Source organism: Lissotriton vulgaris, chromosome 9 (genome assembly GCF_964263255.1).
Source record: "Lissotriton vulgaris chromosome 9, aLisVul1.2, whole genome shotgun sequence".
NCBI classification, from domain to species: Eukaryota; Metazoa; Chordata; class Amphibia; order Caudata; family Salamandridae; genus Lissotriton; species Lissotriton vulgaris.
Window position 1 is genome coordinate 250,878,461 of NC_141697.1, and position 21,167 is coordinate 250,899,627.

At 54.2% G+C, this 21,167-nt stretch overlaps 1 protein-coding gene across 4 annotated transcripts in view; it reads right to left on the reverse strand.

Annotated features, from left to right (window-relative positions):
• Nucleotides 1-21,167, reverse strand: part of ENTPD5 (ectonucleoside triphosphate diphosphohydrolase 5 (inactive)) — a 408,239-nt gene that overhangs the window by 252,962 nt on the left and 134,110 nt on the right. Inside the window, exon 1 of one of the 4 annotated variants that reach the window (XM_086937470.1) lies at nucleotides 2,975-3,104. The exons of the other annotated variants lie outside the window; for them this stretch is intronic. The gene's annotated coding sequence lies outside the window, so the exon portion shown is untranslated. Of the gene's footprint in view, nucleotides 1-2,974; nucleotides 3,105-21,167 lie in introns of those variants that run through there. 4 annotated transcript variants of the gene reach the window in all.

A 21,167-nucleotide genomic window follows, 5' to 3' on the forward strand; every position in this document is an offset into this window, starting at 1 on the left:
TGAGAGCTGGTGGCGCTTTTTCCCCCCCCTTTCAACCTGGAGCAAGGTACTAGGCAAGGTTGCCCCCTGTCCCCGTCCTTGTTCCTTCTGGCAATCGAACCCTTCCTGTTTTATATACGGGAAAACTCAGAGATTAAAGGGATTCCATTCACAGACTGCACAATCAAACTCACGGCCTACGCCGATGATGTACTGGTCCTGAGTGAGGAGGCTGATAAAGCTATACCCGCCTTGCTCACTACAATTGAAGAATTCTCGAGTGTGTCCGGTTACTCCCTAAACAAAGATAAAACAGAGGTGAAATTACTAAATAACCTGGGTAGCAAAAGTATACTGGGTGACTCTGGACTTACATGGCAGCAGAAGAGTTTTAAATATCTAGGTTTGGAATTTGAGAGGGATTTGATCACCACCTTGAAAATCAATGAAGATATATTATATAAGAAGATACAAAAACTGTTAGATGGTTGGTCGCCGAAATTTCTCTCGTGGTGGGGTAGAGCTGAGACACTAAAGATGATGATTAGCCCCCTGGTTAACTATATGGCATGTATGCTTCCCATGTCCTTCACTGAGGATTTCCTGCACAAAATAGAGAAGACGTTCACGGAATTCCTGTGGAAAGGGAAGAAACCGAGAATTGCCATGAAAAAATTGCAACTCTCAAAACTGAAAGGTGGTATAGGTTTACCCAACTTCAGGAATTACCAAACCGCCTTCCTCTGCAGACAAGGTGCTTCCTGGTTTGCTGCAGATCCTACATACACACCTTTATGGATCAATATCGAGAAATCCATTATAGGTAAGGCCCCGCTTTCCGCAGTGCTCACAATGGACCTCTCACACCTCACGCACTCTAAATACATCATGCTCAATACCAAGAGAGCACTTTTGAGATTGGACCAGCTCCATAAGAATGATCTACAAATCAATAAATCAACCTCTGCATCCTTATGGCGCAACCCATCGATTAAAATAAATGGCTCGCCCCCCATATGGGACCACTGGTCTGATAACGGTATTAACATAATTGCAGATCTCTATGACAACAATATGCCATTGCCCTTCTCTGCCCTACAAGCTAAACACTCCCTATCTCCGATTGACTTCTACGCCTTCCTAAAGATAAAATCAGCTCTGTCCACACGTACCTTCAAGCCAGCAACACCGTGGCTAACATCCATGCTTCCGCACTTCCAATCCTCCGGACACTTTGTCTCCAAAATATACAAACTACTTGCACCTTCACCTAACAAATCAATGAGGCGTAATGAACTCAAATGGGAAGCTGAAACGAATAACACTGGTATAAACATAGATTGGAACAAGATACATGCATCGGCGCTCACACACAAGGTTTCCCCAATACTGTCGCAAACAAAGTATATGATACTCAACAGGACGTTCTGGACCCCACAGAGACTGCATAAGGTTGGCCTACGAGATACACCAACGTGCTGGAACTGCTCTTTGGATGTTGGTGATCTCCCACATATGTTATTTAACTGCCCCTTACTCCACACATATTGGTCCAAGATCTTTGATTATGTTGGTCACGTACTTGGGACACAACCCGCAAGGGAATTCTCTTATATTATTTTGGGAGCAATAGATCCGAGAATAAAGGGTGACCATGACCGCCAGCTTCTAGACCTCTTACTAACACTAGCATGCAAGGTGGTTCTATGCAATTGGAAATCAGCGACAGAAGTCTCTTTCAATGCTTGGAGAGAGTGGCTGTCCTGCATTAGGGGCATTGACAACCCTGCACTACACACATCGCCATGGCAGGTCAGCAACAACAAGTTGTGGTACTCCCTGGACCAGGCCTCCTCCTCTTTCACCTTCGACCCACCGTAGAGTACTGCCCGAGGGCTTATGTTCAGTTATTCCATGGGGTAAACCTTACACAGATTGGGCTTGATAACCAGAGTCGTAATGTACAGGGAGGACGACGAGGAACTACAGGAAGTTTCATGACTGGCTATAGATGGAAACTTCTACGGAATTGTATGCATTGATGATAATGTGATGCTGACTGATTGATTACTGTTTCTAAAATTCCTATATCTTGTTCACCTCATCTATGAAAAAGGCGCAGTGATTACTAACTCACCTGATATGATGTTGTACTTTAGTTTTCAGTCTGATTTATTTATTTATTCGTTTATCCATTTATTTATTCATTTATCCACTTATTCATTATTCATCTATTTGCTTATTCATATTTTACTTTATTTTATATGTTCTATTACCCATGACTGATTTCGGCACTATTCCACTATGTCTGTATAATGATGATGCCTTATTGCTGATTTAATCTTTGTTTTTGCTTAATAAAAATGATTTGAACACAAGTGCAAGTGGCCAGTTTTTGGAACAAGCTACCTCTCTCGCTCAGGCAGGCCACAAACATACTGGCTTTCAGGAAACAATTGAAAACCTGGCTGTTCCAACAGGGAGTTTAGGAGACACCGGAGGGCTGTTCCCCCTCTGGTCGTTGTATCTTTCGGTTTCCAGCGCCAGGATACTCTACTGAGTAGCTGTGTGACCTATAAGTCCATTATAACATGAGCATCGTAAATGAAAGAGGTTACAAATAGACCCTGCTTCGCGCCTTTTTCCTCAGGGCCATGCATTGTTCAGAGGCCGCGATTGGTTCGTACAGTACTGTAGCTGTAGTTTACCAATGGTCACACCTTACAGGCATAGCTGGTAATTCTACTTCGATCAAAGCTGGTTCAAAAAGTGCTCAGTGAAAATCCCACCGTTTATAAAGTTTACAACCCGGAACTGTAATACAGCTAACGTACGTTTTTTTTTGTCTGACACGGGGTCCACTTGAACAGCCGCATACAGCTTGCCCCCCCCCCCCCCTGACTCTACGCCCCCCCCCCCCCCCCCCCGCACCACAGGAGCTGCGGGGGCCTGCGTTACGCCCCTGTCAGTAGTCAGATCAGAGCGCCACTCTCACCTCTCGCGCCCAGGTCCCAGCCGCTCTCCTGCACCCGTACAGTGGCCTGGCAATGCCCCGCCGGGCCCGCTTTATCTGCAGCGTTCACCTTTGCACCCGTCTGCCATGCCAGCCCCTCCGTCGGCAGCACTGCACAACTCCTGTCCTACTTTTCAAAAGCAGGGCGTCACTGTAATTTACAACATCGCACCGATGCGGTTTCTCACAGGGATTTTCTCAGGTGAACACAAAAACCAAAGCAGGGCTGTGCTGACGCCAACCGGTGTCCATGTCCTTCAACGAATAGCCCACTCACTGCGGGCCTCTCAGCGCCAGGCAGCGGCCTGAGGCGAAACCTGAGGAGGGCAGAAACGCTGCGCCCTTCCCGCCAAGCACGAGGCCAGGAACGGAGCCATCATGGGGTTTAAAATACAACACACTTCAATTTCAAAACCGTGGGGCAGAGCAAGGGCAGTGTTTGTTTTTGGAGCATTTGGTAATGCCAGTAAATATTCATATTGTGTTAATGAGAATTGCCACTGGGAACTTAAAAGATGCCGCCAAAAAACATAACATATGTTTCTAAGCACTCACTACATTGAAGTGTGCAATTGGTTTTAGTTAATGTCTCGGTTCTAGATTCAGTCTCGGTGCAACTTGTAAGTCACAGATTTGAGTCCCGTCAGACCCACTCAGCTTGTCATCCTTCCAAGGTAAGGAATCCTGGGTCAGGAGATCCCCTAAAGCCTGTGTTCTGTGCAGCTCATGTTTAAGGTGCTCCAGTCTACAGTTCTACAAGTGAAGTGTTCTATGTGAAGCGCTGCGATGTAACCTAGCTCCAAATCAGCACCCAATAAAAAAGCAATACCAAGACCGCCTGATAAGACCACCTGGCTTCTGCCTATGGCCCAGCACCCTTCTACCGCACCACAATATCTCAGTGCCTACCATGTTATGTTATTGTTGGACAGGCTTCGTAGAAGGCCCGCTCCCTCCCCGCACGACAGGGCCCGGACCCGGCTCTCCCTGTATTTCCAGCAAGCACCATTCCGGCAACCTACAGAGGCAACCCACACCCAGTCCCCAACGGGACTCCAGTCCTCGAACACCCCGGTATCGCCTGAACCGGGCCCCCGTCAGCAACATTGCTCCGACCCAGCCGCCATCTTTGGACACTGCATCACGCGGCCGCGTGGCCTCAGCTCGACCCCAACCCTGGGCCTGGCCAGGCCCCGACATCGAGGCACCACCATCCTCCCAGGAGGTGAAGAGACCACTTGGCAGGTCAATGGGATAAGGAGCATCAACGGCTCTCCCCCGCCAGGTGTCGATCGCCCCCGGCCTCCCCGGGCGCGGGCTCCACCCCCCTGCTGGGTGTCTGGACTCCCTCATCCCGGACCTCCCGACCTCCAAGAGCGAGGGTCCAGACATCAAAGGGCACCAGACCTATAACTGGGGGAGCTCCAGAGCAGGAAGGCAGTTGTATCCTGGAGTCGAGAGACACCGAGAAGAACTCATCCTTGACGGTCTGCTGGCGCTGCCGCAGCCCTGCCTTGTGAACCATCTCTGAAGCCTGCTGGCGCTGCCGCGGCCCTCTGCATCGTGAACCCTCGCCCTAGCCTGCTTGCGCTTCCGCGGCCCTCCTTCGAGAAACTATCATCCAAGCCTGCTGGCGCTGCCGCGGCCCTCCTTCGAGAAACTATCATCCAAGCCTAATGGCGCTGCCGCGGCCCTCCTTCGAGAACTATCATCCAAGCCTGCTGGCGCTGCCGCGGCCCTCCTTCGAGAACTATCATCCAAGCCTGCCGGCGCTGCCGCGGCCCAACCTTGCAGACCCCTAAGCTCGAGGATTGTGAGTTTCCCTCTTGCCGCACCTGTACCGGACCGGTACCAAGACTGTCCCGCTACCCCGTTCCCTACAGAGACTAGAATTGAGAGGACCCTCGTGTCCTGACCCCACTGTATCGCTGATAACCTTGCCTCAAGAACCGTATATAAAGTGTGTTGACCTCATCCTTGTGTCGTGTCCATCTGTGGGGGGGAAGTTACTTGTCTGTACGATCGCTGGAGACGGCCCTCACCGGAGGCCTCTCCCCCTGTCCTCGGCCGACCCTCCGGGTCCCCGTCTAACATTGGTGGCCAGCGGCGCGATCCGAACCAACGCATAGCGTACAGAGAGTAACTAACCCCACGACACACAACCACCATGACAACAAAAGAGAGCGGAACAACGGAAAAATTCCAGATGGAAAAACTAGAAGAATACAACCACAGAGAACTGAAACAATTCTGCATAGAACTAGGCATTGCTACCACAGGACTGAGCACGAAAGAGGATTTCAAGCACGCCCTGGAATCTTAGGCGGAGACGGGTACGGCTGTACCCCAGAACCAAAGCCTCGAGGCACCCGAAACAAGCACCACACCGACGGAAGAAAGAAGATCGGGTCTCTCCCCAGAGGAGATCCGAGAACGAGAGAAAAGCAGGCTCCATGAATTGGAACTGGCTCGACTTCGGTTAGATGGAGAACTCAAATTGGCGGAACAAAAGATAACATTGGAACACTTGCGGCTCCGAGAAGAGCGAGAAGAGAAACAAAGACAGAGAGAGTTAGAAGAGAAAAAGCTAGCCTACGAACATGAGCGCAACCTAAAAGAACTAGAGATTCGGAAACAGAACAAAGATCTCGGGGTCCCCGAGCGCCCGAACACTCCGGCCACTACAGACCCCAAGGTCCACATCCCCAAGGATGTTGTCAGAGAGTATTACCGGAACGATGATGTCCAGCAATGGTTCAAAGCCTACGAGGTAGCCATGACCTCCCACCGGATTCCCCGGAGCGACTGGGGAGCCGGGTTATGGGGGAGGTTTGTCAACGAAGGGCGAGACGCCCTGCTGCAACTCCCGGATCACCAGATGACATCCTACGACCATATGAAAGCCGCCCTCCTCACTCGATACGGGCTCACACCCGAGATGTACCGCCAGAGGTTCCGCGACTGCAAACGGATCCCGGGTACAACTTGGGTGGAGTACGTGAACTTCTTTAGCCGAGCCTTCGAGGGGTGGATCAAGGGCAGCAAAGTGACCACTTACGAGCAACTCTTCGACCTCATTGTGTGGGAACACCTTTCTAACAACTGCTTCGTCGAGCTCAGGCAGCACCTCCTCGACAGTAAACTGACTGAACCTCGGCAGCTCGCCGCCGAAGCTGACCGATGGGAAAGCACCCGAGTTGCCCGAAACGGGCCCAGCGAACAGAATAGAACCACCCAAGGGCCCCATCGCCCACAAGGAGGAGGTGGAGGCCAGGGTCGGGGCAGAGACGCCGTCCCGGTGGCTCCCGTCAGCAACGCCCCCCCAAGGAGGAGGTGGAGGCCAGGGTCGGGGCAGAGACGCCGTCCCGGTGGCTCCCGTCAGCAACGCCCCGCCCCCGGCCGGCAGGGGAAACCCCCCGATGCGTCCAGGTTTCCGGGCCAACGTTACCTGCCACCGATGCCAGCGACCCGGCCACTACGCTAATGATCCCAATTGCCCGAAGAACCAGAGCCCTATGCCCCGCCAGGTCGCTGCCGCCGCCCTGGGAGAAAAACAGACCCAAGAAGACACTGAAGAGTACGAACCAGACCAGCCAGAGTGGGAACCAGCCGCCATGTCCCTGGTCTGCCTAGGGGAAAGAGACATGATCCCGCGGGCCCCCCTTCCCGCCAACACGCAGAAATACAGCCAGTGGGTCAGCATTAATGGACACCGGGCTGAAGCCCTCCGCGACACCGGGGCCAGTGTGACCGCAGTCCGCTGTCATCTGGTGACCCCGGACCAGATCTTACCAAACATCCTTTGCCCCGTACGGTCGGCCGACAACTCAGAAAGCCTGTGTCGGATGGCCTGCGTCCCCTTCGAGTGGGGAGGAGTGTCCGGAATGCTGAAAGTAACTGTCCGCGATGATGCACCTGTGGACTGCCTCCTGGGGAACGACCTCGAAAGTTCTCCCTGGGCAGCCGTTGAGAGAAGAGAGCACCTGGGGATGCTGGGCCTCCCCGAATGGGTCTGCGTAACGACCCGGTCCATGGCCGCCCGCGCCATCACCAGTTCCGAAGAACCCGAATGGCCCGAACCTCCTCCACCGATCGTCCCCGAGGGAGCAGCCCCGGGGCCCAGTTCCCCAGAGTCCAGCGAAGAAGGACTCGATCGGCTCCGGGACCTTCCCGAACTGGCCCAGTGGCGTCAAGAGGGTGGTCCTACCCAGGAACAATTCCGACAAGAGCAGAGAACCTGTCCCTCCCTTGAGGGACTCCGGCAACAAGCCCTCGCCCAGAGCACAGGAGACACCTCAGGGGCCCACTGGATTTATTGGGACAATGACCTGCTCTACAGTGGGCAAAAGATTGCTGAGCTGGGGGCCAGCCGGGTGCTGGTGGTACCCCTACGCTTCAGAGACTTCCTTCTGAACTTGGCACACGATGTGCCTCTTGCCGGACACTTGGGGCAAGACAAAACGTACAGCCGCCTGGTGACCCACTTCTACTGGCCCAAAATGCGAAATGATGTCTCCAACCACTGCCGGACCTGCCCTACCCGCCAGGCCAGCGGGAAGAGCGGCCGAAAGACCAAAGCACCCTTGTAACCCTTTCCCATCGTCACCACCCCGTTCGAACGGGTGGGAATAGACATTGTGGGGCCCCTGGACCCTCGAACGGCACAAGGGCACCGTTTCATCCTGGTCCTGGTGGACCACGCCACCCGCTATCCTGAGGCCATCCCCCTTCGAACTGTGACAGCGCCCGTGGTGGGCCGAGCCCTGATGGGGATCTTCTCGCGGGTAGGCTTCCCCCGAGAAGTCGTCAGCGACAGGGGCACAAACTTTATCTCGAAGTACATGAAGTCCCTCTGGCAACAATGCGGGGTCACCTACAAATTCACGACCCCCTATCACCCCCAAGGAAATGGGTTGGTCGGGCGGTTCAACCGCACGCTCAAAGGAATGATCATGGGCCTAGAAGAGCCCCTACGTCGCCAATGGGACGTGCTGCTCCCGTGCCTCCTGTTCGCCTACCGAGAAGTCCCCCAGAAATCCCTGGGCTTCAGCCCATTTGAGCTCCTGTACGGACACCCCGTCCGGGGTCCCCTCAGCCTGGTCAAGGAAGGGTGGGAGGTAGCCCCCCAGAAGACTCCTCCAGATGTGTATAAGTATCTCCTGACCCTCCGCAACCAAACCCGGCGATTCAGGGAACTCGCCAAAGCCAACCTTGAAGCCAGTCAGGAGGACATGAAGAAATGGTATGATCAGCACGCCTCCTCCATCGAGTTCGAGCCGGGACAACAAGTCTGGGTGATGGCCCGGTCGAACCCTGTGCCCTGCAGGACAAATGGACACGACCCTTCAAGGCGGTCGAGCGTAAGGGCCCCGTCACATACCTAATCGACATGGAGTCCTCCCGGAACCCCCTACGGGTCCTCCACGCCAACAGGCTCAAACCCCACTTCGTACGCTCAGAACTCAGCCTCCTGATGGCTACCGATAGTGGGACGGAAGAAGACTCCGAGCCCCTCCATGACCTACTGAGAACCCTTGAGCAGGATGGCTCAGTGGAAGGGGTCAGACTCTCAGAGGCGTTGTCCCCGGAGCAACGCCAAGACTGTCGCGCTCTCCTGTTGCAATTCGCAAATCTGTTCTCCCTCACACCCGGGGTCACCCCCTGGTGCCTTCACGACGTGGACACCAGGGATAGTCCTCCTATCCGACACAGGGCGTACCGGGTGCCAGATAGGGTGCGCCTGCATCCAGAATGAAGTCACCAAAATGCTGGCTCTGGGAGTGATCGAGCCATCTGACAGCCCCTGGGCCAGCCCAGTCGTACTGGTCCCCAAGGCTGCCGCCCCGGGCGTTGCCCCCGAGCTCCGATTCTGTGTGGACTATCGGGGCCTGAACGCCGTTACCAGAACCGACTCTCACCCTATTCCCAGGGCGGATGAGCTGGTTGACCGCATGGGGGCCGCCCGCTACCTGAGCATCTTCGATCTAACAGCGGGCTACTGGCACATCGGCCTCAACCCCGGGGCCCAAGAACGATCCGCCTTCTCAACCCCGGATGGCCACTACCACTTCAAGGTGATGCCATTCGGCATGAAAAACGCCCCAGCTACCTTCCAACGGCTCGTGAACCAGGTACTGGCGGGCCTAGAAGAATTCAGCGCCGCCTATCTGGACGATATTGCTGTGTACAGTCGCCACTGGGCAGACCACCTCCACCACCTCCGGAAAGTCCCGCACGCCCTCCGACAGGCTGGCATCATCATCAAAGCCAGCAAATGCCAGATTGGCCAAGGGTCCGTGACCTACCTGGGACACCAAGTGGGGAGCGGTCTGGTGGCCCCCCTCCAGCTCAAGATCGCTGCCATCCAGGCCTGGCAACCCCCTACGACCCAAACCGAAGTCCGGGCCTTCCTGAGGCTCACTGGGTACTACCGGTGGTTTGTGAAGGACTATGGCAGCATTGTGGGGCCCCTCACAGAACTCACATCCAAGAAGAACCCCAAAACAATCAATTGGACTCCAGAGTGTCAAGCGGCCTTCGAGAGGTTGAAGGCCGCCATGTGCACCGCCCCCGTGCTCCAGGCCCCGACTACAGCCGGGAGTTCATAGTGCAAACGGACGCCTCAGATCATGGCATTGGGGCGGTCCTCTCTCAACTCAACGACGAGGGAGTCGATCAGCCAGTGGCCTTCATCAGCCGACGCCTGCTGGCCCGGGAACAGCACTGGAGCACTATCGAGCGCGAAGCGTTCGCCGTGGTATGGGCCCTCAAGAAACTCCGGCCCTATCTCTTCGGTACCCATTTCCGGGTACCAACAGACCACCGACCCCTACAATGGCTGATGCAAATGCGGGGGAGAATCCAAAACTGCTGCGATGGTCCATCTCTCTGCAAGGGATGGACTTCACTGTGGAGCATCGTCCTGGCAGGACCACGCCAACGCAGATGGCCTGTCACGCTTCTTCCGCCTCGGCGAGGAGAGTACCCAAGGGGATGGGTGACTCTCCCTGCCTTCAGCTGGGGGGGACGCATGTTGGACAGGCCTCGTAGAAGGCCCGCTCCCTCCCCGCACGACAGGGCCCGGACCCGGCTCTCCCTGTATTTCCAGCAAGCACCATTCCGGCAACCCACCGAGGCAACCCACACCCCGTCCCCAACGGGACTCCAGTCCCCGAACACCCCGGTATCGGCTGAACCGGGCCCCCGTCAGCAACATTGCTCCGACCTAGCCGCCATCTTTGGACACTGCATCACGCGGCCGCGTGGCCTCAGCTCGACCCCAACCCTGGGCCTGGCCAGGCCCCGACATCGAGGCACCACCATCCTCCCAGGAGGTGAAGAGACCACTTGGCAGGTCAATGGGAGAAGGAGCGTCAACGGCTCTCCCCCGCCAGGTGTCGATCGCCCCCGGCCTCCCCGGGTGTGGGCTCCACCCCCCTGCTGGGTGTCTGGACTCCCTCATCCCGGACCTCCCGACCTCCAAGAGCGAGGGTCCGGACATCAAAGGGCACCAGACCTATAACTGGGGGAGCTCCAGAGCAGGAAGGCCGTTGTATCCTGGAGTCGAGAGACACCGAGAAGAACTCATCCTTGACGGACTGCTGGCGCTGCCGCAGCCCTGCCTTGTGAACCATCTCTGAAGCCTGCTGGCGCTGCCGCGGCCCTCTGCATCGTGAACCCTCGCCCTAGCCTGCTGGCGCTGCCGCGGCCCTCCTTCGAGAAACTATCATCCAAGCCTGCTGGCGCTGCCGCGGCCCTCCTTCGAGAACTATCATTCCAAGCCTGCTGGCGCTGCCGCGGCCCTCCTTCGAGAACTATCATCCAAGCCTGCTGGTGCTGCCGCGGCCCTCCTTCGAGAACTATCATCCAAGCCTGCCGGCGCTGCCGCGGCCCAACCTTGCAGACCCCTAAGCTCGAGGATTGTGAGTTTCCCTCTTGCCGCACCTGTACCGGACCGGTACCAAGACTGTCCCGCTACCCCGTTCCCTACAGAGACTAGAATTGAGAGGACCCTCGTGTCCTGACCCCACTGTATCGCTGATAACCTTGCCTCAAGAACCGTATATAAAGTGTGTTGACCTCATCCTTGTGTCGTGTCCATCTGTGGGGGGGAAGTTACTTGTCTGTACGATCGCTGGAGACGGCCCTCACCGGAGGCCTCTCCCCCTGGCCTCGGCCGACCCTCCGGGTCCCCGTCTAACAGTTATGTTAAAGTATTTATTTAGCGCAACGTTCACCGGATAGATTCTTGGCGCTACCATGTCTGTGTAAACCCACACCTGTCCCTCTGATTGCAGCACGCACACAGCAAGACACCTTGCTGCGTTGCGTCAACTGAATGGGGGAGGAATGGGCCACACCTATCAAGACATGGCAAATTCCTATTCTCTATCTGTGCTGACGCCCTATGTGCTGCCTAGCGCCAACGCAAGCACCCTGGAGCCAAGGCTAGACCAGCAGTGACTTGACAGCTCTGCGTCTCAGTTCCTCTTTTGGCCTCTCAGGTCTCCATGTATTGGGGGAGGGAGAAGAAGACTGGCAAAATCACTTCTCGTTTCTAACCTGGGGAGGAATAGTTCAGGCACAATAGACGAAAGCGCTTCTTTCCTCCGTGGCAGGCTGTGCTTGTTGTACCTCAGTGGCAGGCCTCTGCCTGTTGCACCTTACCCAGTGGCAGGCCTGTGCTTGTTGTACCTCAGTGGCAGGCCTCTGCCTGTTGCACCTTACCCAGTGGCAGGCCTGTGCTTGTTGTACCTCAGTGGCAGGCCTCTGCCTGTTGCACCTTACCCAGTGGCAGGCCTGTGCTTGTTGTACCTCAGTGGCAGGCCTCTGCCTGTTGCACCTTACCCAGTGGCAGGCCTGTGTTTGTTGAACCGTAACTAGTGACAGGCCTGTGAAGGGTTGCACCTTACCCAGTGGCAGGCCTGTGATTGTAGTACCTCAGTAGCAAGCCTCTGCCTGTTGCACCTTACCCAGTGGCAGGCCTGTGCGTGTTGTACCTCAGTGGCAGGCCTCTGCCCGTTGCACCTTACCCAGTGGCAGGCCTGTGCTTGTTGTACCTCAGTGGCAGGCCTCTGCCTGTTGCACCTTACCCAGTGGCAGGCCTGTGCTTGTTGTACCTCAGTGGCAGGCCTCTGCCTGTTGCACCTTACCCAGTGGCAGGCCTGTGCTTGTTGAACTTTACCCAGTGGCAACCCTGTGCTTTTTGTACCTCAGTGGCAGGCCTGAGCCTGTTGCACCTTACCCAGTGGCAGGCCTGAGTCTGTTGCACCTTACCCAGTGGCAGGCCTGAGCCTGTTGCACCTTACCCAGTGGCAGGCCTGAGCCTGTTGCACCTTACCCAGTGGCAGGCCTGAGCCTGTTGCACCTTACCCAGCGTCAGGCTTGAGCCTGTTGCACCTTATCCAGTGGCAGGCCTGAGCCTGTTGCACCTTACCCAGCGTCAGGCCTGAGCCTGTTGCACCTTACCCAGCGTCAGGCCTGTGCTTGTTGCACCTTACCCAGTGTCAGGCCTCTGCCTGTTGCACCTTACCCAGTACCAGGCGTGTGTCTGTTGTACCTTACCCAGTGGCAACCCTGTGCTTTTTGTACCTCAGTGGCAGGCCTCTGCCTGTTGCACCTTACCCAGTGGCAGGACTCTGCCTGTTGCACCTTACCCAGTGGCAGGCCTGTGCTTGTTGTATCTCAGTGGCAGGCCCCTGCCGGTTGCACCTTACCCAGTGGCAGCCCTGTGCCTGTTGCACCTTACCCAGTGGCAACCCTGTGCTTGTTGTACCTCAGTGGAATGCCTGTGCTTGTTGTACCTCAGTGGCAGGCCTGTGCTTGTTGCACCTTAGTAGACCTGAAAAACCCGAAGTGTCAGGTTTTTCAGGTCGAATACAGTTTTTGGAGGGTTATACCTCTACCTGCCCCACTTTTTTCTTGGTGCACCTTACCCAGTGTTAGTCCTGTGTCTGTTACACCTTCTCCGGGCAGCTCTGTGCTTGCTACACCCCAATGACTGGCTTGTGCTTGTTACACCTTACCGAGTGGCAGCCCTGTGGCTGTTGCACCATACCAAGTGGTAGGCATGTGCCTGTTGCACCTTACCCAGGCATGTGCCTGTTGCACCTTACCCGGTGGCAGGCCTGAGCTTGTTGCACCTTACCCAGCGGCAGGCCTTTGCTTGTTTTACCTTACCCAGCGGCATGCCCTTGCTTGTTGCACCTTACCCAGCGGCAGGCCTGTGCTTGTTACGCCTTACCAAGTAGCAGGCCTGTGCTTGTTGAACCTTACCCAGTGGCAGACCTGTGCTTGTTGAACCTTAACCAGTGACCAGCTTGTGATTGTTGTACCTCAGTGGCCGGCCTCTGCCTGTTGCACCTTACCCGGTGGCAGGCCTGTGCTTGTTGCACCATACCCAGCGGCAGGCCTGTGCTTGTTGAACCTTACCCAGCGGCAGGCCTTTGCTTGTTGCACCTTACCCAGCTGCAGGCCTTGGCTTGTTGCACCTTACCCAGCGGCAGGCCTGTGCTTGTTACACCTTACCAAGTAGCAGGCCTTTGCTTATTGCACCTTACCCAGCTGCAGGCCTTGGCTTGTTGCACCTTACCCAGCGGCAGGCCTGTGCTTGTTACACCTTACCAAGTAGCAGGCCTTTGCTTATTGCACCTTACCCAGCGGCAGGCTTGGGCTTGTTGCACCTTACCCATTGGCAGGCCTGGGCTTGTTGCACCTTACCCAGCGGCAGGGCTTTGCTTGTTGCACCTTACCCAGCGGCAGGGCTTTGCTTGTTGCACCTTACCCAGTGGCAGGCCTGGGCTTGTTGCACCTTAACCCAGCGGCAGGCCTGTGCTTGTAAAACCTTAACAAGTAACAGGCCTGTTCTTGTTGAACCTTACTCATTGGCAGGCCTTTGCGTGTGGCACCTTACCCAGTGGCAACCCAGTGCTTCACGCATTCTCCCCTATGGCAAGCCAGCAACTGCTGCATCATCCCCATTGACAGGATTGTGCGAGTTGTACCCCCCCTATTGAAAGGATTGTGCTAGCTGTATCCTCCTCATTGACAGGATTGTGCTAGCTGTATCCTCCCCATTGACAGGATTGTGCTAGCTGTACCCTCCCCAGTGGCAGGATTGTGCTAACTGTAAACTCCCCAGTGGCAGGCAAGTACCTCATTCACTCGCAACACTAACAGGCTAGTGCTTCATGCACCCTGCCCAGTGGAAGACTACTACTTCAGGGCAGCCTCTCCAGTGGTAGACCACTGGTTCCTGCACCCTCCACGTAGGCAGACCAGTGCGTGTTGCAACTTACCCAGTGGTAGGGCGGTGCTTGCTGCACCTTACCCAGTGGTTGGACAGTGCTTCATACATTCTCGCCTGTGGTAAGCCAGGGACTACTGCATACTCCCCACTGACAGGCTTGCCTAGCTGTACCCGCCCCAGAGGCAGGCAAGTACCTTATTCACTTTCAACACCTACAGGCTAGTGCTTCATGCGCCCTGCCCAGGGGAAGACTACTGCTCCAGTGCAGCCTCCACAGTGGTAGACCACTGGTTTCTGCACCCTCCACGTAGGCAGACTAGTGCTTCATGCACTGGAATTATGCGGGAGCGGAGAATGGAATTATCCAGCGGGGTTATCTAAATCATGCGACTAGAAAAGACAAATTGTGTGGCGTATCAGAGTGTATTGTGGGAGTATTACTTTACTATTTTTACAATATTAACACTGTCTGGGCAGAAGCTGCACCACATTAGTATCAGTTTAGCACCTAAATGCATCAATCAGCAAAAGAAAGGTGACCTGTCACTGCGCGATAAAGGCCCGCCACTGCGCAGCCACATAGGTGGCAGCATTTGTAGTAACATTTTGTGAGGAGGAGCCGGGCAGTGAGCGCAAACATACCCATCGCGTCATAGGGAAGTGGATTCCTTATCGTCCTGATGAGGGCGAAGACGCCGATTCCCCAGCTTACATCCTTTCAAAGACTCTCTTCCCCGCCTCGGCTTGCACAGTAACCAAGCCTCTTTTCCCCGCCCCACAGTACACCAGACTCGAACAGGAAGAGATTTTCCCAGGAGGCCGACCTCAACCAACGGGCCAATCGGGAACGCTACAGCAAGGTCAAGGGACGCAGAAAAAGCCGGAAGAAAGCGCAGTCGGCGCGCTCGCTGAAACTGGACCTACAAAGCCGGGAGGAGACGCCAACCTCGCTAAGGACGACATCGACATCGCCGAGGACCCCGCAGAAGGAGCTAAGGACGCGGCCGCCACGCGAGAGGACAAGGAGGAGACTATAGCGGAGGAGCCCGAGGATCCTGACATTTGGACTGAAGAGTGGTGGAGCCCGGGTGACACGCACGAGCCGCCACAGCTCAGGAGAGTTGTGGCAGACAGCGGTACGTAGCGGTTACCACGGGCTCAAAAGGGGGGGGGGGGGGGGGGAGTGAGGTGGGAGAGCGGGAGGGACACCGGGCACGGTTTTGTTTATTCCCTGGCACCCTTCATACCACCTCCTCATCCTAAACATGACCTTGGGTTAAGCTCCTCAGACTTGTCAGCATTTATAAGAGATAAACCACCCCACCATAAGAACCCCTCCTTCACATTTTCTAGTACCCTTTTGCGCACAGTGTGGTGACGGACTAGACAAGCCTCATTAAAATAGGGCTAAACAGTGACTGCTGTTCTCTCTTCTTTCGAGTGGCTCAGTACCCCGCGGAAGCCCTACCACAGAGAGAAAAGCAGGATTCCTGGGACCACCTGACATCATAACAGAAGAAGACACCTAGAAGAGAGCGCTGGAACTATCTTTTACCTGTTTCTGCCCAAGGACAATTACCCTCCTAACTACCCTATTCACTAAGGGTTGTTAAGCAACCTAAATAAAACCTACAATATTCAACCCATACGGCCTCCTCGCTTCTGTTTCTGACCTCCCTCCGACACATTTGAACTAGGAAATTTTGTTTTTGATAAAATCTGCATATTGTGCAGAAGAGAATAGATTATGTGGCAAATACGTCATATCCATAATTATGTGGAAAGAACAAGTTACTTGTAACGCTTTTTCTGATGGCTACAGTGTCTGCCTGTGGATTCCTCACCTTTTGAATTACCCCTTGTGCAAAATTCCACGGAAACTTTTCTCCATAGTTCTCCAATGTCAACGAGGACGTCACAATGGATCGGCTCTGCTCGTAGCCCTGCGCAACATCATCTGAGCCATAAGAAAGCCTCGTTAGCGTGCTGACGTCAGTTCCCTTTTTTCCACGCCATATATGCGTAACGGTTTTTCCAGGACTCTCCATTTCTTAGTAGTTTAACATAGTTACAGGCTCCTCTGTAATGGTAGCAGTGCGATGGCTGCTCAGAAAAAGTCTGGGTTTAAACCTTGAAGCTCCCTTTTTTCCGAAAAATGCTGCACAAGGGGTCATTCAAAAGGTGAGGAATCCACAGGCAGATGTTTCCATCAGAAACACCGAAGCCGCACAACACCAATGAACTACCTAATAGAAAGGAAGTGCCTAATGCACCCTGCCCAGGGAATGCCAGTGCTTCACGCATCATCTCCTTCGCTTCTTGCACCATTTGTTTTGGCATGCCTGAGCTTCATGCAACCTATTGGCAGGACTATGCTTCATTCACCCTCTCCATCAGCACGCATTTGCTTTGTTCATGCTCCACAGTACCAGTTCTGTGGATCATGCTCCCTCTCCAGCGTCAGAACTGTGCTTCATGCGCCCTCCCCAGGGACTGGCATGTCCTTCTGCACTCTCCCCAGTGGCAGGACAGTGCTTCCTGCGCCCTCCCCATGCAGCCAAGTGCTTCATGAGCCCTCCCAGTGGCAGTTTTGTGGTTCATTCACCCCCTCCAGCATTAAGCCATTGCTTCATACACCAGCCCCATTCCTCTGCTGCCGCCTCTCCCCCACACCCATGCCCACGCCAGACTAGTGATTCCTGTACCTTCCACAATGGCAGGCAAGTGCTTCATGAACCCTCCCAGTGGCAAGACAGTGGTCCAGCATGCACCTTCCCCAATGGCAGGCAAGGGCTTCATGCACCTTCCCCAATGGCAGGCAAGGGCTTCATGCACCTTCCTCAATGGCAGGCAAGTGCATCATGCACCATCCTCAATGGCAGGCAAGTGCATCATGCACCATCCTCAATGGCAGGCAAGTGATTCCTGCACCTTCCCCAATGGCAGGCAAGGGCTTCATGCACCATCCTCAATGGCAGGCAAGTGCTTCATGCACCTTCCTCAATGGCAGGCAAGTGCATCATGCACCATCCTCAATGGCAGGCAAGTGCATCATGCACCTTCCCCAATGGCAGGCAAGTGCTTCATGCACCATCCTCAATGGCAGGCAAGTGCATCAGGCACCATCCTCAATGGCAGGCAGTGCATCATGCACCATCCTCAATGGCAGGCAAGTGCATCATGCACCATCCTCAATGGCAGGCAAGTGCTTCATGCACCTTCAGGTAGCCGGCCTGTGCTTCCTGTACTATCTCCAGTGGTAGGCGAGTGCTTCTTGTGCTCTCTCTGGTGGTAGGACAGTGCTTCCTGTGCTCTCTCCAGTGGTAGGCGAGTGCTTCTTGTGCTCTTCGGTGGTAGGACAGTGCTTCCTGTGCTCTCTCCAGTAGTAGGCGAGTGCTTCTTGTGCTCTCCGGTGGTAGGAGAGTGCTTCCTGCGCTCTCTGCAGTTGTCGGACAGTGTTTCATACACCTTCACCGGTGGAAGATTAGTACTTCATGGGTCCTCTCCAGTGGTAGACGAGTGCCTCATGCATCCTCTCCAGTGGGAGGCCTATATTTCATGCACATTCTCTAGTGGGAGTTGCATGCTTCATGCACCCTCTCCAGTGGCAGGCCAGGGCTTCATATAACTTCTCCAGAGGAAGGCCAGTGCTGAATGAGCCCTCCCCATTGGCAGATGAATGATTCATGCATCCTCCTCAGTGGGAGGCCTATGTTTCATGCGCCCTAACCAGTGGGAATCTTATTCTTCATGCGCCCTCTTCAGTGGCAGGCCAGGCTTCTGGTACCCTCACTAGCTGCAGATGAATACTTCATGTGCACTTTCCAGTAGCAGGTTAGAGGTTCGTAGGCCTTCCCCAGTGGCAGGTCAGAGCTTCATGCTCCCTTGACAGCGGGAGGCCTCTGCTCTCATGTACTTCCTCCAGTGGCAGGCCAGAGCTTCATGGCCCCTAACCATTGGCACTGCAGTCTGCTTGCACCCCTTACAGTGGCAGGCCAGTGCTTCATACAACTTCTCCAGTGACAGCCGAGTGCTTCCTGCACTCTCTCCAGTGGCAACCCAGAGTTTTGTGCACCATCCACAGTGTCAGACCTGTGCTTACTGTACACTCTTCAGTAGAGGGCCAGGGCTTCTTCGGTCCTCTCTAGTAGCAGGAAGGGTGCTTCATGCGCCCTCTGCAGTGGCAGGTTAGTCCTTCATGCGCCCTCTCCAGTGGCAGGTTAGTGCTTCATCACGAGCCCTCTCCAGTGGGAGGCCTATGTTTCAGGCACCAGCTCCAGTGGGAATCCCATGCTTCATGCGCATTCTCTAGTGGGAGTCCCAGGCCTCATGCACCCTCTCCAATACCAAGCCTGAGCTTCAAGACCCCTCCCTTGTGAGAGGCCTGTGCTTTCTGTACCATATCCAGTGGCAGACTAGAGCTTCATGCACCCTTTTCAGTGGCATCTCAGTGCCTCATGAACCCTCTCCAGTGGCAGCTCCGTGCCTCATGTACCCTCTCCAGGGGCAGCTCCGTGCCTCATGTACCCTCTCCAGGGGCAGCTCAGTACCTCATGCGCCCTCTCCAGGGCAGCTCAGTGCCTCATGCACCCTCTCCAGGACATCTCAGTGCCTCATGCACCCTCATGTGGAGTTCTAGTCACACCTGAGGCGGAAGCCAGGAGTTAGAGTTGCTGCACGATCGTTCTTTAATTTTAATCATCGCTCTCTGGCATTTTGCATTTTAAAAAAGGACTTACCCCACATCCACCCCCACTCAGCCGAGTAGGTGCTGAGTGTTCACACGCCTCGGCGGCTGCCGGACTGTCAAGCGGCCATGTTGGAGGGAATCAGGGTAGCAGGCTAGTGGTTGGGACGCGACCTGCATTGGTATAAAGAAGACGGTCATGCCTCCGCGCAGCGGACCCGAGCAGTGGATGCACCGTTACCGCGCCAAAGGAGAGCCTGTCTGCGCCCGTCCGCGCCAGGACGGGCCCAGGTGCCAACACCCATGAGCAAACCCCTACAGGGACAGGGATTTTGAGGTACAATAGGGAACAGCTATTGGCTCTCAGGGGAAAGAGAAATTCTAAATGTACAAACTTTATATTACATAAAAAGAGACACAGTGCGTGTCCTAGCTGTAAATATGACCTTTCGTCCTCTGAATCCCCCATGTCATCTAGTGGTACCACTATGGTATATTCCCTAGCATTACTCAACTGCCGCTCCCTCCCCAAACATGCAATTGAACTTAGCATGTTATTAGAAGAAAGATGCCCCAATGTTCTTTTCTTAACAGAAACTTGGACGAATGCCTCCTCCGATCCTGATGTGGACAAGGCTGTACCCCCAAATTATGCCATTATGAGACAGGACCGAGACAAGGGCCAGGGCGGGGGGAATTGCTATTATTTACAAAAATACCTACTGTTGTAGATTAACCAGCTGCGCTATCTCTGATTGCGAGAGTTTCCTGTTTTCTATCAAGTTTTCACACACATGTACTTTATCAGGGATTCTTTTATATTGTCCCCCTGGAGTACACGCCAACTTTTGTAATGATCTTCCCAATATTGCTATTAATCATGCAAGCTCCACCCCCAATTTTTCTATTTTGGGGGATTTTAATATCCATCTTGATGAACCCGACGCCCCTGCCTCCCAAAGTCTTATGGCAGGATTAGACGTGCTCCAACTGAGACAAATCATCACTGGACCTACCCACAGAGCAGGTCATATGTTAGACCATTTTTTCACCAACCATGACAATACCAGCCTGGGGGAGTCCATTGTGGTTCCTTGGTCAGATCATGTTCTCCTGTCTTTCTCTTGGTCCCCCAGATCTGGTACTTCCGGCTATAAGAACAAAAAAACGGAGTTGTGTCTGGTCCAAGTTGCAGGAATGGGTTACGAACCTTAGCCGGGCCGTTCCTGCTATTAGCACCAATCCTACAAAGGCAAATGCATCTTTTGATAACTGGCTGGAATCCTCTTTGGACCTTACTCTCCCGAAAACAGAATTCTGTCACTGCATTGGCGTCAATAAAAAAGCATGGTACACACCGGAATTAAAAACACTCAAGCAATCCTGCAAACAGTTAGAAAGGAAGTGAAGGAAGGACTTCTCTGAAGTTGCCAAAAGTAATTATAGAGCAGCCCTTCAATCCTACAAAAATAAAATACAAACTACACAATCCAGTTATTATCTAGACAAGATTACCTCTGCCTCTAATTCCCCTAGGGAAATTTAATTTTTTTTTTAAATCTCTGGTTTCTCCTGCAGGCCCTCTTATAGGACCATCTAATGCACAGAAACGGTGTGATGAGCTAGCAACCTTTTTTGCTGCGAAGGTTTCCAACATATACTCGAAGTTTCATCAGGTGGAACCCACAGCACCCCTTGCCTCCCCGGGGTAGGATTGGTGAGACTGGAGGAATTCACTCCCCTTGACCTACCCACTCTCCAGCGATTGCTGGGGAACCTGAAATCTGGATCACCGGCCGATGCTGCACCTCCGACTATTATTAAGAAAGCCTCGGAAACTGTCTCTCCAGTTTTACGAGACATAATTTTCTGCTCCCTTGCAGCGGGGCTAGTACCACCCTCCTGGAAACAGGCAAGAGTGAAGGCACTCCTAAAGAAACCCAATCTAGATACAGAAGACTGGGCTAACTATCGTCCCATCTCCTTGTTACCTGGTATAGGTAAATTGGCAGAAAAGCATGTTAACACCCTATTATCCTCCTTCCTGTAAATCAATAATGCCCTTCATCCCACCCAGACGGGTTTTAGATGTAAACAAGGCACAGAGACAGCTCTCATTGTGGTAGTCGAAGAGGTGAGGAAAATAGTGCATACCGGAAGCTGCGCCGCTATTATTTTATTGGACGTAAGCGCGGCTTTCGATACCGTCAATCACTCGATAATGATGCAGAGGCTGAGTG